Source organism: Mauremys reevesii, linkage group 11, assembly GCF_016161935.1.
Source record: "Mauremys reevesii isolate NIE-2019 linkage group 11, ASM1616193v1, whole genome shotgun sequence".
NCBI classification, from domain to species: Eukaryota; Metazoa; Chordata; order Testudines; family Geoemydidae; genus Mauremys; species Mauremys reevesii.
The window spans coordinates 71,153,637-71,172,348 of NC_052633.1; the positions used below are offsets into that span (position 1 = coordinate 71,153,637).

General features: G+C 42.7%; 1 long non-coding RNA gene across 1 annotated transcript; it reads right to left on the reverse strand.

The window, feature by feature from the left end:
• Positions 1-502: 502 nt before the first annotated feature.
• LOC120374882 lies at positions 503-13,976 on the reverse strand. The gene is made up of 4 exons (XR_005586312.1): positions 13,835-13,976; positions 13,284-13,379; positions 11,981-12,155; positions 503-1,527 (listed from the first exon to the last, which is right to left on the reverse strand). It is a non-coding gene; the product is annotated as an uncharacterized LOC120374882 (long non-coding RNA).
• Between the last annotated feature and the right edge of the window lie 4,736 nt (positions 13,977-18,712).

Genomic DNA, 18,712 nt, shown 5'->3' on the forward strand with positions numbered 1-18,712 from the left:
ACATTTAGTTTAGACACTATGGTCAGGGGCCCATATAAATAGCTAAAATAGATCGTCTGAACAGATGTAAAGAAGATCAGAATCAGGCAGGTCCTCTGAAAGTGTTGCCAGCTACCAGGAAAATCTGTGTCCATCACATATTGCTTGGCTGTGCCTGCAGCTACTGTACCAGCTATCCAACTTCATGAACACAATCAGAAATGTGTTCCACCCTGCCTGGCACTAAAGTCCTTTGCTGACAAAACAGTACTTGGCTGGAGAGCCTAAGTAACGGCACAAAGTTCAGTACAAACATGAAGTAATTAGTCCTCACAACTCTCCTTTGAGGCAGGAAATATTTCTCCCTTTTTACAGTGGAGAAACTGAGGCTGGGAAGAGTAAGACTAAAGCTTTTGCTCATAACTTTTAAATCCAAACTGTTAATTATTTGGATCTGTAGCTGTTGGTTTGGGCACATCAGTAAACACGGCCTTTTCATACTAAATGCAGTGGGGATTTTGCTAGAGCAATGAAAAAAGATTCAGGGCTCAGATGAATTATATATGCATACTTTACTGACTATATATAATTTTACTTTTTAGCACATAAGAATAAAGTGGTTTCTATTCTTGCTTGGTAAAAATCAATCAGAATTGTCCAGTATTTTCTTATTGATACATCTTTATTAGCAGTGATGAAGCACAAAGCAGGAAGACCACAATAATCAGATTTCAGGTTGACTTTGTTGGGTTGGTACGGGCAATTAGAAAAACTGTCTCTTTTCTTTTAGCAGTTAGTACCAAACTGAGAATATGTGGTATGAAACTCACAGAAAGAGACCAGATTCTGCTCTTACTTGCATTGGAGTCGATTAAAAGCTACCTTCCAAGGAAGTCAGTGGATTTACAGCAGCAGAAAACCCAATATAAATGACAGCAGAATCGGAGCGCAAGTATAAGACTTCTTTCGCTGTCGCTTTCCTGACCTACTCTGAATAGTAGTTGCACTATGTATAGTTTAAAAAAGTTGCTTAAAAAAAAATCAATCCAATGTATTTTTTGTTCTTATGCCTGCCACAGGGCAGCCAGATGCTCTGATGTGATTGCTTTAAGGGTTAATGCTCTGAATACAGAACATAAATGAATTAACATGCAAGTGTGTTTCATATCCCTTTGCTTTTCAGTATCCTGGTCAGCCTCTGTGCTTCTACTACTCCATTCTAAACACCCACTGTCAGAGGAGATGGGGGAAATGAATTTAAACATTTCACAGAGAAGCTAATGTAGCTGATTTTCACTGTAAAGCTCGTGTTGGGATGCCCCATTAACCTTCCTGTGGCTTAACTTTGGCAGTGACATTTTATAATTACCCAGGACAGACTCTGCATATCAACATGTAATAGAGAGATTGGTCAATAATTTATTGCAACAAGCGTCCACGAGATCTAATACATGAATTATGAATGGATGCACTTTAAACAAAGTTCTCAACAGAAGTTGATTTTTCTCCCCTTTTTCTTCCTTGGCTCTTGATTCAGGCTAGAGGAATCTGCATACAAGGAACAGATGTTACCAAAAAACTAATTAGGCACTAAAATGATAACATTATGTTGCAGAAACTGTAGTGCAATTTTTGGAATCAACCAAACTTAGCACATTAAAATAAACTAATTCAGTTAGCATGATTTAGTAACAAATGATCTGGTTCATCTCCGAGGGATGCAAAAAATTGAAGATGGGAACTGATTATCTAGGGCCAAGTGACTAGTGATTTTCGATCTCAAGTGCCGGTTGGCCAACATGAGACATTGTAAAGACGCCCTGATTTCAAACATTGCCAAGCACATGGCCCCATGAAAATCCCCCTGAAGTCAGGCACCCAAAAATGGAGGCTCCCATTGTCACCGGTCACTTTAGAAAAACGTGGCCTATACACACACACATATATGAACTGAAGATATAGAATTATTTGTAGCACTATAAATTCTCTGAGCCAGAGAATGTTAACACTCTTTATATTATCATGATCGTGCCTAGAGACTCCACAAGGACTGAGACTCCCACTGCACTAGGTGCTATACAAAGAGACAATATGGGCTCTGAAAAGTTTACAATCTAAATAGGTAAAGGCTGGAGGGAAGACAGGCACAGAGAGGTTAAGTGACTTGCCCATGGCCAGACAGTAGGTAAGTGGCAGAGCTGGGGACAGAACCCAGGTTTCCTAGTCCAGTATCCAATCCACTAGGCAACCATACCTCCCAACATATTGTATATCATCACTAATGTGGAGTCTATTATTTTGCAGCAATTCAGTGTTAGATAAGATCATGTAATCACACTATAGTCACACAATTTCATTGGGCTCCCATTTACCCAAAGGGCAAAGTTTCCCATTGGTTTAGAGATGGATGAAATCCTGGCCCCATTGAAGTCAATGGGAGCTATGCCAGCTATTTTATGGTGCTGCAAGACTCAAATCTGTTCTTGGATGTTTCAGAAGGAACAACACACAAAGACTGAGGTTTTTAGATACAATTATGCTTTACAATCTTTATTCTTTAAGCAAATGCCCTGGGATCTACTGGATTCAGATCTCTCAGCATTTCAGTTTTGTCCTACTAAAATATAGGTCTTTTAGCTAGATTTTTTCCCCTCCTTATTTGAGCCAGGCTTTCTAAACGGATCACATCCCCATGTCTCTCAGTGGAGTGTCTCTGAATTCAGCCAGCTTTATAAACTGCTGTGCACATAATTAGGTTCCTCAACCAAGTACTGTTTCATCAACATGCCAGCAAGCGACTTTAATGCCAGGCATGGTGGAATAAATTACTGATGGTGTTAACAAACTTGGCTATCTGGTACAGCAGCTGTACGAATACGTGACAGGCCTAGATTTTCCTGGTAGTTGGCAACGCTTCCAGAGAACCAGCCTGATTCTGGTCTCCATTATGCCTTTTCAATCCATCTATATTAGTTACTTATATGGTTCCAAGTCCTATACTATATGAGCATCTCAGAATCTTTAATGTATTTAGCTTCACAAAGCCCATGGAATGTAGAGAAGTGCTATATTACAATTCTATGGCTGGGAAACAGAGACACAGATAGGCAAAGGACCACCTCTTCAAACAAGTTAGATGGACAGCAGGGATCTAAAGTGTGTGTGAAATTTAATTCACTATGATAGCATGTGCAGTTACCTGAGGTGTGAAAGATCGCTATAACTGCATGAAAATTAGCAGCGGCGGCTCCAGGCATCAGTGCTCCAAGCGCATGCCTGGGGCGGCAAGCCGCAGGGGGGCACCCTGCCAGTCCCTGCGAGGGTGGCAGTCAGGCAGCCTTCGGCGGCTTGCCTGTGGGAGGTCCGCCGGTCCTGCGGATTCGGCGGCAATTCGGCGGTGGGTACACCGAAGCCGCGGGACCGGCGGACCTCCCACAGGCAAGCCGCCAAATCTGCAGGACCGGGGACCTCCCGCAGGCAAGCCGCCGAAGGCAGCCTGCCTGCCGTGCTTGGGGCAGCAAAAAAGCTGGAGCCACCCCTGCAAATTAGGCATTTTATTCAAAAATCATCATGGAAACAGGCTTAAGTTTTCAAATGGAAAATTGAAAACTTACAAAAATCTAAGTCAAAAGCTGAATTAAAAAGAAAAAAAAAGAAAATGTTCAAAAGAAATGAAAACTATCCCATGAGAACTTTATAAATGTCATTTTTGATGAAAAATGAAAAAAAATAATAGCCCTGCCCTGCTATAAACACTTGAGAAAATATAAAGAAAGTGTACTTTGCACATCTAAGCAGGTATGATAGGAGCAATAAATCATCATGCTATCTGGAAGCAATGATATTATTAAGCGCTATGGGCAAAATTCAGCTGTGGTGTAAGTGAATGCAACCCCGTTACTACAAAAAGTAATTTCCCCTCCCTTGCTATTCACCCCTTCTTGTCAACTGTTGAGAAAAGGCCACTTCCACTTTAACTGAATTGGCCTCGCTAGCACTGACCTCCCACTTGGTAAGACAACTCCCATCTTTTCATGCGCTGTAATATATATACAGCTTCCTGTAGTTTTCACTCCATGCATCCGATGAAGTGGGTTTTAGCCCACAAAAGCTTATGCCCAAGTAAATGTGTTAGTCTCTAAGGTGCCACAAGGACTCCTTGTTGTTTTTGCTGGTACAGACTAACATGGCTACCACTCTGAAACCTGTCACTGATGGTGGTGATGCATGAGAGAGACATCTGCTTAGGACAAGGCAGAATTTGGCCGTGTCAGTGTGGGAATATGTTTTACTTAAGCTGAGTTGGATCACAGATAGCAACAAATTCTATAACATTATGAGGACATGACTGAAATACAGCATACCTTGAGAACCTCTTTTTCATTTTTAAGAGCAGTAATCCAATAAAGACTTGGTTAAGAAATGCTAAGGTGCAAATTTAAACACTAAAAAATGGAATGCTAATGGCAAGTTGCAAGGGTATCTTGATCTCTGACCGCTTGTGCATTTGTACTGTGATACTTGATCCTAGGCAGGCATTGACTGCAGATCTAAAAATATTAAGCCAGCTGAACATCCGGCCCATGGCTTTTAAATAAATGCATGACCACATGCTATTTCTCAAACAAACACACTACTATGTTTGTTTTATTCATGAATAGTCTACAATACTTATTAGCATTTTCTCTGAAAATTTTGCTGCTTTTTAGGAGCAAAGGCAGGTTTTTTTTAATGGCAAAATAGGATTTCTGGATGCAGAGACCACTTTTCATCATTGCCAGTCCTTCACGATAAGAACAGCAGCAGCAGCAACATTTTTTGTGAGCTTTTGCCAGGATTTTCCTTTTTGGATAGCCCTAGTCAGTTGTATTTTGCTTTGAAGAGGTAATATAATGTGACAAATACAATCCACAATAACATCTCACTGCTCAATAAATGATCTCCAAAACTTACAATACAAAACAAGTTAATTTTGTATAGCATCTTTCATAGAAACCCCATCCCAGAGCATTTTACGGAACTAAATAATACAGGAGAGTGGATAGCATACAGGAGTGGTTGTCAAATTGAGGTCTGTGGACCACCAGTGATTTAGAAAGTCTTTTCTGGTGGCTCGCAGAATGAAATATAAAGAACCACTTCCTGGTCGCATGCAGAGAAAAATAGCCATAACCAGTTTTGTGATTGAGTCAGAGTGTTAGAGGGGGAAATGGGTCCGTGACAGGATTTTTTTTTGTTCAGGCCGTATGGCAAACATGCCCATGCAAGGTAGAAATAAATGGGCATAAGATCCTCATTACTCATGAATACACGCTACCCAGTTCACGGGTAGCAGAGTGGAGGAGAGTAGAAGGAAGAGCAGCCACTGTTGGTTGCTACTTCTTCTGCTCAGGCAGGTTCGGAGTGGACTCCACTTCCGCAGATGCCAGCTCGTCCCACTGGGCCAGGAAAAGAATTGCCCTGGCTTATTTTCATCATGGAGCAAGGGGAAAGAAGGGACCCAGTGGTGACCAAATTGTGACTCTCACCTATGTACTGCCCCTTACTCACAATTAGGGCAGATTGTAAAGTTATCTATAAACTACATCTTCTGACGTGGAATAGAAATGTTGTAATGCATGAAGAGCAGCAGCGGCAAAGACACTTTATGGTAAATACATTCAACGCTCAGCTGAGGTGAAGCAGAACTAAACAATAACGGGGCAAGGGAGAGGCCATTCCAGGTACAGCAGGCTGCAGAGGAGAAGGTTCTTCCAGAAATATGAGAGAGAAGAGGCCAGTGCTCAATGGTGAGAGGAAGGACAGAGGAAGTCCAAGAGGCAGGCTCACGAGCAGTTGGCGAACGGAATCACGAAATGAATGGGCACGTTGGAAGATGGCAGTGATGTAGATGCATGGGAGAAGATAGACGCTGTGTTTTGTTGGAGTCCGAGGAACTGGATCTCTGTGAGGAAGAGTGAGTTGCAATCACAGTGAGCGCAAGAGGGGATGAAATCAGTGCATGTTGCACTGGTGGCAGTCGGCAGCCATACTGTAGGAAGAGGTTCATATTATTGGTTGTACCCTCTTCACTACTGAAACATAAGATCAGATGTTCAGCTGGTGCCAATGATGTCAGCATTGAAGTCAGTGGTGCTACACCCATTTATACCAGCCGTGGATCTAGGCAAATTTTGCTAGTCAATGGTCAGCAAGTAATGAGATGACTATTTCCCTAGGAGGGTGGTGAAGCACTGGAATGGGTTACCTAGGGAGGAGGTGGAATCTCCATCCTTGAGGTTTTTAAGGCCCGGCTTGACAAAGCCCTGGCTGGGACGATTTAGTTGGGGATTGGCACCAAGACCATTTAGAGAGAGTTAAAGGAGTCTGCTCTACAGCCTTAGCTAAGAGGGAGTTGGCTTTTAGCTCATGCACTAAACTCCAGAGGTCCCTGGTCCGATCCTGCCTGCTGACAACCTGGGTCTGTCGGTGTTACACATGCAAGTTATGGACAATATATTCTCAGCTGAGGGGATCTGATTGACACAAACTACAGAGGAAATTAAATGGATATGAAAGCTGATTATCAAATGGCAACATTTTTCAGTGCTTCCTGAAGGTAAAGCTGTTCTGTTATAACCAAAACAGATACAGCATCCACCCAAGCTAGCCCAAAAGAAACAATAAAAAAACCCACATAAACTTATCCTAAGTGGAATTTACTATAACTGGAAAGAAAAAAAATACTCAGACTACATCAAGACTTCACAATTGCTAATCTAATTCACATAGAGAGAGTTCAAAGACATGGTGATGAGCAGCTGTACAAAACCACAATATAGGTTGATCAGAGGCAAAAACTGAAATCTGGCAAAGCGAAAAAGTTCTAATAAGTTGGTGAATTGATTGTGTTAATGAGAAAAAAATGTTCTTGACACTTAAACATCATTCTCAATGCAGCAATGTGAACTGGCGCCTGTGTATGTGCACCACTACCCTCTACTGGACGGAATCAGAGCTGCGTGCCTGCACAGCAGAGGCAGAGCTGCGTAACTACTGAAAAAATAAAGTTTCCACATAGTTTGCTCAATTTTTAAAAATGAATTTGTTCAACCACCTTTACGCTCCTCTGCTGTTCACTCTCGTGTAACTGAGTCTTCATGACATACACAAGGGCAGCATTTCAAAGTTGTGTGTATGACGTGTTCTGAGAAGCCAAACTTTACATTAGCATGTGCACAAGAAGTGTTTTTGCACTCCATCCAAACAGAAAACAGAAACAATGCCATGTGACAATCGCCCAATCAGTGTAACCAATACAAATTGAACTGCAAATAAAGTGTAAGAAGGCTTTTTGGATACATCCAGATTAAAAAAACCCAAAACAAAAAACAGCTGAGTGCTTTCAAACAGCAGATAAAAGTTGACGAAATTTTGATCTGCTTTTAGATATATTCATTCCTGGTAGATCCTTTAGACCTGCTTCTCTGCAGAGCTCTGCACTGGGATGCCACCTGTTTAATATTTCTAAGACATCTGAGCACTGAAAGATGTGGATTACAAAGGAGGGCAAGAAGCATAGAACCTGCCTGAAAAGCATCTCAGCCTCTTCCCAGTCATTATGCACTATATACACATTTGGGTAGATTTTTAAACCTCATTTTCATTTAGTTTTTACTGTTAAGTGGCAACAGCAAGCAGCAGCAGCCACAACACCTCCACCTCCAGCTGTGATAATTAATACCCTGTCAAGAAGGGATCTGGAGGTTCTAGGAAACCTCTGGCTAGAGGTAGTGAAAAGTGCTGAGGAAGATCAGATGCCAGAAGAAAATGCATAGAGAAGTTTTGTAAGTTATAGAGTCAAACCACGTTCCAGGAGTCTATTTGTAAAGCACAATGAGCTCTTCACAGGAAGAGTGCTGTGGACATGCAAGGCATTCTTTTTTCTTTATATGTAAAGGCTACTCAAGTGCATTTATTCCTGATAAATTAGCATTCACTTATGGCCTGATTCAAAGCCCATTGAAAGCTAATGGAAAGACTCCAGTGGGTTTGGGATCAGGCTGTTGGGGGAAAACTGACTTCATTCACCAAAAAACTGCCTAATCAGGCTGTAAGTGGGTGGGCTGGAAAGAATAAATCCACTGTCCCCAGCCTGGATTCAGGGCACAAGTCTTCACTGCAGCTCCCATCACCATTACTTCAGTCTATGAGCTTGAATAATGGCTATAGATCCTCTGTATGTCTCATCAGAGCCACTGGAATATGAACAAGGAGCCTTCACCTCTCCATCACTACACTGCCTGTTGTGTAAGCCACACCCACTCACTGTGGTGCTCTGTCCCCCTCTAGTGGTGGATGGGCCACAGAGAGGGGCTACTGGCTACAGCCTTAGTAATACAGATGGGTCGTTTAGCTCTGGCAATAAAGGCTCATGCTTTAAGATCAGAGATTCAATCCCTGCTAGCAACAACTCACCAACGGGCATGATGTTTTAAGGCACGGATATATAGCAACTTGGGGGGGCTTAGGCCCCACACCCCAGCTCAAGCTATCAATGTGTGTGTGACTGGTCCAACAGAAGATATGACCTCACCCACCTTAGTGTTCATTTTTAAATTTCCAGTGGGGGGGGGAAACAAAAAGGAACATTTTCCTGTGAAAAGTTTTGTGCAAAAAAAATTTCAACCAGCTCCATTATTCTGGGATTATGTTACCCATAACTCCAATCCAGCCAACGGTGAGGTGGAAGGCAGTAGCCTTTAAATTTTACAGAGCAATGCTACACAGTGCTTCAGGACAGTATGTGATGAATCTGAAACTACAGGGCAGCTTTGCTAAAGCAGAGCGTGATGGTCAGCCTTTCACGGCTCCATTCAAAAAGCCTGTGATGATTGACCACCATATACTTCTCGGCAGATCTAACAACATTCAACCCAGCTTTTACTCCATCACAAACTAATTGCATATGAAGAATGCAGGAAATCCACTGTACTAATTTAAGAGGGAAAAAAATCCAATTTAACTCTGCAAGATTTTCCTATGAAGATATTACAAATGTTAATTAATATCTTGAATCTTGATTAGGTGCCATTAGTCATTGCTCTCTTCCATTCATGGAGATCAAGTCTTCATTGCAATATTGATAGTTTGACACAAAGTGAAATAGGTCTGATTTTCTAACAGTGGTTATGCATCCGACGAAAGCTCATGCTCCAAAACGTCTGTTAGTCTATAAAGTGCCATAGGATTCTTTGCTGCTTTTACAGATCCAGACTAACACGGCTACCCCTCTAACAGTGGTGTAAATTATGAGTAACTCCATCTGAAGCCAATGGAGTGTCTGTAGTAAAATCACTGTGGGTGATAGGAAAAATATCAGGCCTATTATCTCTTGCAGTTTGGTAAGATGCATGTTGAAATCCTGAGTGCAAATACAAATATATCCAATGGGTTACAAGTTAAATAAAGCCAAATAGAAACGTTTTGTACTAATTGTAGTACTTACTAAAGCACTACATCCAATAGTAAGTGTTTGCAGCATCAGGCCTATAAACAACTAGATTTTCATAATCTTAACCCTCAAGATTTAAATATACTATAAAAATTCTCTCAAACCCACTCACTTAATGGCAGACAAACAGAAGCTAAAGTTCAGGGGTGCTTAATTTAGAGCCACATCTTACTCCCAACCAGAAGTAATTGTATTTTAAGTCAGTGATGCTACTCATATGAGGAAGGGATGCAGAACTGGACTCTCGAACCCTGAGCTTGCAACTTGTTCCATGCAGGCAGAACTCTGTGCTTGGGCAAAGTCCCACCGACTTCAGTGGGGTTCTCTGCAGGTGTAGGGTCCATGCATGCAGGACAAGTTGCAACAAAGGTATTGTTACAGTCCTCATGGACATGTTTGGTTTGCTGTATGGTACCATGCAGCCTTATGTTGCTGTAGAAATAATAGTAATAAGAGAAAGCTCAATTTCCTTCAGTCATGCCTTTCAGTGCAGTTGACAAACACAGCTAGATTGACATGCAAGTGGGAAAAGCTGAGCTTTGAAGCCTCAGGAGCTCAGTGCCCTGTTGCCTTTTGCTCACACAACAGGGCTGAAATGAACTGCCAATCACAACACAGGCAGAAAATCCTCTGCAGAGTTAAGCCAGCTGGAGAGAGTTATTTTGACCTGATCTCAAAGGAAATAGAAGCATTGTATGTATTCCCCATGGAAAGGCAAAGTAAGTTGGCTCTTGGCTTTGTTCCAGACATCTTCAGATACTTAAAGATACAGTTCAGAACAAAAGGCTTTAAAAGCGCTCAGGAGAGGACTAAATAATTGGAGAGTGTAACATTACCAGCAAGTTCCAGCAAAAGAATGAGAAGTTATTTGAATAGAAACCTGTTCACAGTGTTTGGTTACTAGTGTTACTTTAAACTAGCTTTTAGCTGAAAGGTCATTGTTAGGGCTGGCCAGGAAACAAGAATTCTGTTTCACCAAAAAGGATCAGGTTTCGACATGTGTTTTTCATGCCGATGCAGACCGAAAACGAGATTTCCAGTCTCTCTTCTGCTGGCCCAATGAATGAATAATTCATACAGTGACCAGAATTTCCAGTCTGGACCTGGGGAACCTTCTCAACAAAAATATTGTCGAAAAAGAGAAATGTATCCAAAAAGTTTCAGTTTCAATAAGTTGGCATTTCCCCAATGAAAACACTCCCAACCAGCTGTCGCTATTGTGGAACCTGGCTTGCAACTCAGCAGACAAGATACCCCATGGGATTTAATTGTTCTTGTATTCTCAACAAATAGCTTTCTCACCAGGAGCATTGTTTAACCTAGGCCTCTTCAGGAACACTGGGTAAGAATGACTGGGTATAAACAGTATGGTTGGCAGAAGAAACACATTGGTGCCAACATGCTGTGTGTTTACTACATTTCAGTCAGGGGCTCTAATCCCTACTGATAGAAAGGGACTTGGCAATGCTGTGATCAACCCAAGTGTTCAAAAAAATTGTGAGTCCCTCCCCCTCCCCCACCGCAAAAAATTATGAGATTGGCTTAAAGATCATGAGATTTTAAATTTTTTTTTTATTATTTACTTTCTGGCTTTTGCACCTTTAGGAAATTGTGTTTTCCAGCATTTTGCTGCAACCATAAAGACTAGAAACTTTATTTTTTGAAGGAAAGCTAAGATTCTGATGTGTTCATATGACGCCAAGGCAAAACACCCCGGAATTACAATGGGACCTGAATTTCAAGCAAGGGATTTAAGAAAAACAACAAATATGATAAAAATCACAGGAGTGAAGGATACTCATCACATGCAGTGTGTGTGAGGCAAGGATCATCCATGGAATAGGTAAGAATATTCTTACCTCGATGTGGCTTGTTCTCCCCAGGTCGATCCAGAGATCTAACCAAACAGTTGCTGAAGGTGGCTGCCTCTAAGCACCAGCGATGCCAGCTGTGGCTAATTAAAAGGCACAGATGCAGTACTGAACTGGAACCAAGACAGTACTGGAGATTGTAATGCATAGCCATCCTGAAGCTATACCCGGATTTTCTCTGCACAAGGGCATGTTCCAGGGGAGGAAGGATACAGTCTGACTAAGTGTTTCAGGAGATAGATTTTGTTAGTATTCAAGAGCTGAGGAAGCCTTAAGTCACCTGCCTTTCCTTTGCTAATCAGTGTTTTATTCTGGGCACCTTAAATCAATTTAGAGTGTCATCTTTTCACCAAAACCTCCCCAATTAATAATGCCTTCACTCCATTCTGGAAGGATCACACAGAGGGATACAAGAATAGTTCAGGCCTCATGCTCATTAGCTCCTTTGCCTCTTTACTCATACTCTTATCAATGGTGCCTGTAAATTTATTCTCACTTCATTTCACACATTTAGTGGCTTGACCCATTTAACTTTTGGCTGGTTTCTTCAGTGTGCGCTCAGGGTTTCACGTCTGAGCTTCGCTCTCTCTGATTGTTCCTGGCAGGCTGCAGCTTCCCATTTATATAATTAGCTCACCTGTGAGGACTAATGATCCTCTCCCTCTGCAAAAAGAGCGTGCCAGTTAACTTTGCATGCTTAAAAGCCGCTTTGAGTGGTTTGATCGCGCCAATACTTGTTGCACTTTCCTTGATGAAATGAAAGTGGTTCTCATGTCACTAGCAGACATCAGTTCCAGGGAAGACGAAGAGTCCTGAGTTTTATGAACAAGTTCAGAAAATGTAAACCTAGTTCTTTATATTCTGACCTTGACACAGACAGCATCATCTGAGGGATTTAAAAAAAAAAAAATCCAACAAAAACCCTGGGTTATTGTACTGGGAAAAGTCACCTTTAATAGAGCGCATTGTGCAGGCTTCATTGGATTGGGCCCTCACCAGGCTGCTGTACTGGACCCACGCCTCGGACTCCACAAGAGTTCAGGCACCATCTCTCCAGCTCTGGGCCTCCAGTCACACATGCCAGGTGCAGACAGTGTCTGACACCTCTTTGGACACAGGGGACCCCATAATCCAATTGCTAAGCCCCAGCTACTAATGCCAGCTCTCCCAAGCCTCCCTATAGCTGTGGCACAGGTCACCAAAGATGTGGATCCCCTAGTTAAACTTTCCCTCTTTGGGGACTATGTCACAGCACAAGTGACATACACATTTACAAACCCAGTTTACTCTTGGACCACACAGGAGAGATACAGATCTATAGGGAAAAAAAAACCCTGCATGCAAATCCCTGCCTCAGTTTCCTTACCCCTCCAAGAGCCCATTGGGACCTGGACAGTGTCTTTTCAGGGGATCCAGGATTTGTTCCACCCAGCCTTGTCAGCTACTGGCCCTGGCTGGCTCCCCTCTCTCTGCTGGAGCAAGTCCCTTTTATAAAGTTGCTGTCCCCTTTGTCAGGCGACCACCTCACTGACTTCAGGTCCCTCATCAGGTTATCGGTTGCTTGGTTACCAGACCTCCTGGGAGAACAGGCTCCCCTAGGCATTAGCCAGCTCATTGTCCTGGTTGGGCCAGGTTATTCAATTAATGATGGTCCTTAATGACTGTCCCATTCAGGGGAAGACACTCAGGTGCCAGTCCCTCTTCCCTTAACACAGCAGATATGATGCAAGGATACCGTGAAAGACAACCATAAACATACAGACAGTGTTCATAAAATCAAACTGGCATTCATAAATTCACACAGGCAGATTGCAAGACAGTCACATATGCTCTAGGGAGCATTGTTGTAGCCACATCAGTCTCAGGATATTAGAGAGACAAGCTGGGTGAGGTAATCTCGGTTATCAGACCTATACACGATTGTAGTGGGTGACACTCACCTCTCGCAAGTGCCCCCTTGGTACAATGCGTGTGTATCTACACTCAGTTTCTGGTGGGTCTTCAGTGACTCAGCCTCCAGTTGAGTCACACGGCGTCTGTAGGTGAAATAAAAATCAAACTCCTTCCAAGATACAATTCCAAAGGGGGCCTATCTCGGTGCCCTCTGTCATGTCTCTTTATCTGCAGTCCTATCCCAGGGCTCAATCGTCAATCAGTCCCTAGTTCGAACTGTCTCAGCCCTTTCTGGGCTCTCTCAAGTTGTCCTGCTCTGGCATGGAGCAGTGCCCCAGAGCTCTCCAGGTGCCCTTTCTGGGCCTTTTTTTTCCAGCTGGGCCCCTAAACAGTTCAGTTCCCCTTGTGGGGTGCATCAAAGTCCAGGCCACTGCCCCACAGACTAATGTGGGGGACCCAGGCCCATCCACTACTCTGGGCCCCAGCCTAGGGAACCTATAGATAGCAGACATCCACCACATCCCTTTATCTAAGCTGCATTGCTTCTATGATTCCCAGAGCCACTTCCCCTGGGCCCCAGCACATTCATCACCCTTACCTCAGGGCTTTGTCCTGGCTGAGTCCCAGCAGCCAGCCAGGAGCTGCTTCTTGCTCCTCCCCACCCTCCAGTCCCAGCCAGCCAGCCAGCAACAGCTCTGTCCAAGGTCCTTCAGTCAGACAGCAGTATCACCTTCACTCCTCTGGCTCCAGCAGCAACTGTTTTCATTCTGGCCCTGCATCTCTTTTATACTAGCCTGCTGGGCCCTGATTGGCTGCTCACTGAAGCCCCTTTTCTGATTGGCTACGTCCCACACAGCCACTGTAGGCAGCTTGGAGGACCCTCTCCACTGCCCTTTTCTGGGCTGGGGTGTGGCAGAGCCATCAGGCCTCCAGCAGAGGCCACAAGGCTCAGTCCACCCAGTCACAAAAATATTACCTCACCGACCTTGTCTCTCACATATGATCTAGCTCAACCAGAAGTTATGGCTTGATAAGAGGCATCACTCAGCAGTATTCTATAGCTTTAAATATGTATGACGTCAGCCTAGATGATCATGGTCCCTTCTGGTCTTAAAATCCATAGATTTTGTAATTAAAACTGGGTGAATCGGGGGAGGGGAAATTATTCATCATTTTAAGTTGCGTTTTGATTCACCCATAAAGCTGATCATAATTTTTCAAATTTAAAAGGTGGATGAAGTTTCAGACATTTGAAATGAATTGGGAAAATAGTGATTAGCAAAAATTGAAACAACATGTTCACAACATTCGTCTTTTTGTCAGGCAACCATAGAGCTGACAAGAAAAATTTCACGGGAGTTTAAAACTGAAAATAAATCAAGGACATTTGAAAAAAAAATCATTTTTTTTTTTGTTTACCTACCAGCTCAGTGTCCCCATTTCCCCATTCCATTTAGGTTTTATTTTCCCCATGAACATTCACATAAGTGTCTTGTTCACACAAACATTTGAAGAGGAACCTGTACTAGTGTTTGTGGAAATATGCCTGTATCTGGGATAAGCGTCTTTGCTTATCTAGATGTATATTTGTGCCAGATGCTTCTCTTTCTTTCATTCCCTGTCTCTTCAGCGCCCTTCATCTTCTGTTACTATTATCATGTGTGGGTTTGTGCAGGGACCATGTGGTTTAGTTGATGCAATATCCTGGGTCTCAAACCCAGGCCTGTGAAGACACAGACAGCTGTCATTTCCTGGCCCCCACCCAACATACTGTGTGGTGTCTAGAGGACAAAAACCCAACAATTGGCAACAAGGATTGGATTCTACCGGGAATAGAGCGGGAAAAGACTGACTGCCAAAGTCACTGGAATCTAAAGGAGAAGCAGAGTTAGGCCTAGTATGTTTATATGCAAATTAGGAAAAAACAACAACAGGTATTTAACACTCAACTATGTAGTGTGGTTCCCTCACATTCTTAATGCTGCAACAAGAGTAAGGAACCAACACAGTGTTTAGAAATATTTAAAGAATTCTTCTGATGACATACGAAGAGGTATGAGATCACTTGGGTTTCCATTAGCTGTGCTGGCTCTGCCGAACTGGCAGGAAAAAATACGTTATTTTTCTTATTATAGTAAGCAGACGAAACTGAATACAACCAGAAATTGATGCGGTGAGAAAGGAGCTGCCAACTGTACAGTCTTTCCTCTAACTTGACTACATTGAGTGTATTACCACGTGTGTTCATTCCCTGAAAATAAAATGAATCAAGTTTGGTTAGCTTCCCTTCCTGGAATTATTTTCTTCATTCATGAGAAATGTTCACCAACAAAAAGCTTGACATACTATTCCAATTTACAATCGAATGGTAGAATGCTACAAGGCCAAGCCCAAATTTTGCACAAGAGCACACAGAATTTTGAAATCTTTTCTTGAAAATAATTCTTATGATTTTGAAAGTATAGTGGCCAAAAACAAACAAACAGCCCCCCCCCCAAAAAAACCCTGACTTTCAGTGATGCAATGCAGCAGCTGCTAAATCAAAAGTTATTTAAAATAATTTTGATTCCATTTAAGTCCAAATTTGGGGATTCACTGAGTATTTTAAAAAGGAGTTTTCTCTTCAGTTTAAAGCAGTGACAGCAAAGCCTCTAGAAATCTCTCTAGGGCTGCTGACATAGCTTTAAAGCATTAGAGGTATTAGTGGCCACCAACCGAATGTTTTATTAAAAAGAATGTTTCAAGCTTTGTATTTGAAGATAAACAACCTACAAAGCATTAGAATAATGATTTGTATTCCTCTAGTGTCTTAGGATTTCAAATCATTTTGGAATCATGAATAAATTCAGCCTCAAGGCCCCTGCATGGTAGGCAGAAGCATTACCTAAAAGAAACACGCAATATGATTTATTGTGTCATAGATTTCACAGAGTTTGAGGCCAGAAGGGACCACCAGATCATCTTGTCTGACCTTCTGTATATCGGAGGCCACTACCAACCACTTAGCACCCTCACACTAAGCCCAACAAGCCAGTGAGTAGGACACTAAACTATTGTGTGCCACAGTCAAGGAACTATTGTGTGCACCAGTGCTCAAGACCTCTGCAATGGCAAGAAACTGATTAAGTGAGATATACTCCGATGATCCCAGCAACCCAATCTGAAGAGGAAGGCAAAAGAAAAATAAAGAAACAAGATGACTGCCAATCTGAACCCTACCCTACCCTGAATCAGGTAATTAATCTAAACTCTTCTTGCCCCACATACCTTCATGGCAGTAATTATTACTTTGGACAGGCCTCTTTTCTGTTTCTAGGTTCATTCTGGAGCTAGCTAGATGAAGGTTTTCCCCGTCAAGAGTCCTTGGTGTGGAAAATATCTTGCCTCCAAGAGGCTCCCCACACTCTATTGAGGATTTTAAGGGAGAGTTGAACAAATTTCTGAGGGTGATTGTATGCCGGGTTCCTTGTGATAGTAGGGGGCACTGCTCAACAGCCCTGTGGCTCACTTCTGGTTTATGTCTTATGTTTCTAAGAACACATGCTTCAGGATTTCAGCCGGCCACCTGCAGAGGTCAGGAAGAGATTGCCTTCACCCCAATGTATTCTGGGAGATTTTTTTTTTAAAAAAAATCTTCTTCTTCTGAAGACAGGGAGGGCCAGGGTTCTGAAGTGGCACTGAGCATTCTTTCTCTCTCTCTCTCACAGATGCTTGGCTGGCTGGCTCTTGCTCATATGATCAGGGTCTAGCTGATCACCATATGTGGGGTTGGGAAGGAATTTTCCCCCAGGTCAGATTGGCAGCGACCCTGGAGGGGTTTTGCCTTCCTCTGCAGTGTGTGGCTCTGGGCCACTTGCCAGGGTTATCTGTGTATGTCTCACTTAATCATTCTCCTGCCATTGCAGGGGCCTCAGGCACTGGTGCACCTCGGTCCCTCCTATTCTCTATTTATGGCACATCATAGCCTAGTCGCCTGTGGGCTGTAATACTTTTGTCTCAGTTCAATTGTTGGGTTTAGCCTGTGGCTAGTGTTGGTGGCCTGTGATATACTGGAAATCAGACTTAATGATCTGGTGATCCCTTCTGGCCTTAAACTCCATGACTGGCTTGTTTTATGCAATGGCAAAATTCCCATTCACTTTAGTTGTTATCTTGATTGTTTGGGGGGCTCCTTTCCCATTTCTGGGGGGTTGTCTTGGGTTTGCATTGCCTGTCTCCTTGTACAGAAATCTGAATACCAGAACCATTCATAGTTACGTTAGATAGCATTAGCTCTGAGCGAAATTTTTTCTACTGGAACTTTTCTTGGCAGAAAAAGCAGATTTAGTGACTCTGAAACATTTTGGGAATTCAGGTGGCTTTCACCCAGTTGTTAGTTGAATTAAAAATTCTGAAAAAGTCTAAACATTTCTTTTTTTTTTGCTTCAGCCGACTTTTTGTTTCAAAAGGTTCTTGCATTTAATTAAAAAAATTGAAAAATATTTAAAAATGCTCAAAATAAAAAATGTTCCTTGGTGTCCAGCAAAATATTTCTTCTGACTAGAAACAGTTATTTTTAGCAACTTTTCAAGTTGCTAAAACTTCTGAAATATTTTGATTTTTCAGAATTGTCAGGGAACCAAAAAAATCATTATTCACACAGCTCTAAATAGGGTTAAAAAAAACCCCAAAGGGCTATAAACTCTTAAGCATCAGAGAATAATCTAACTTCTAACGGGGAAGGCTAGGAAGAGGAATCAGCAATAGGGTTCTTTCAACCTTCCCCTGAAGCATTTGCTACAGGAAAGTTTGAAAGTGCCTATTAGATGTTCTCTGATCTGGCATGTCAATTCCTAACTGAACCCATCGATTGGCAGGTGCATTGGTTGATGGTCATTGGGGTTTGCTTTTATGCCAGGTGCTTTGTAGGATGTCTTGCTATGTAGTTTGGGAATATTTTATATTTTGCTCTGTGCACCGCATTCATATGCCTTCAGACAAAGTCTCTTATAATTTGATTAAATAAAATACATAAACATATTAGCGGTTTCTAGGAGTCTGCCTTAGGTGCTCAACATGTCTTTGGTTTAAGGTACCATGCAATTGTCATCTAGCTAGTATGAGTGACAGGATTGCCAGCAGCAGGGGAGTTGGAGCTACTTGCACCCTAGATAATGGCTGGCGCAGGGAACATCTTAGAACAGCTGTTGTTTCCTTGCTTGGCCTATCATCTTATTTGGAAAAAGGACCTGAACCTCAGGGCTAGTCTACACTTACCTGCTGGGTCGACGCGGTGAGTTCGACTTCTCGGAGTTCGAACTATCGCATCTAATCTAGACGCAATAGTTCGAACTCCCCGCGTGCTCCGGTTGACTCCGGTACTCCACCACTGCAAACGGCAGTGGCGGAGTCGACCTTGGAGCCGCGGACTTCAATCCCGCAGCGTCTGGACGGGTAAGTAGTTCGAACTAGGGTACTTCGAGTTCAGCTACGCTAT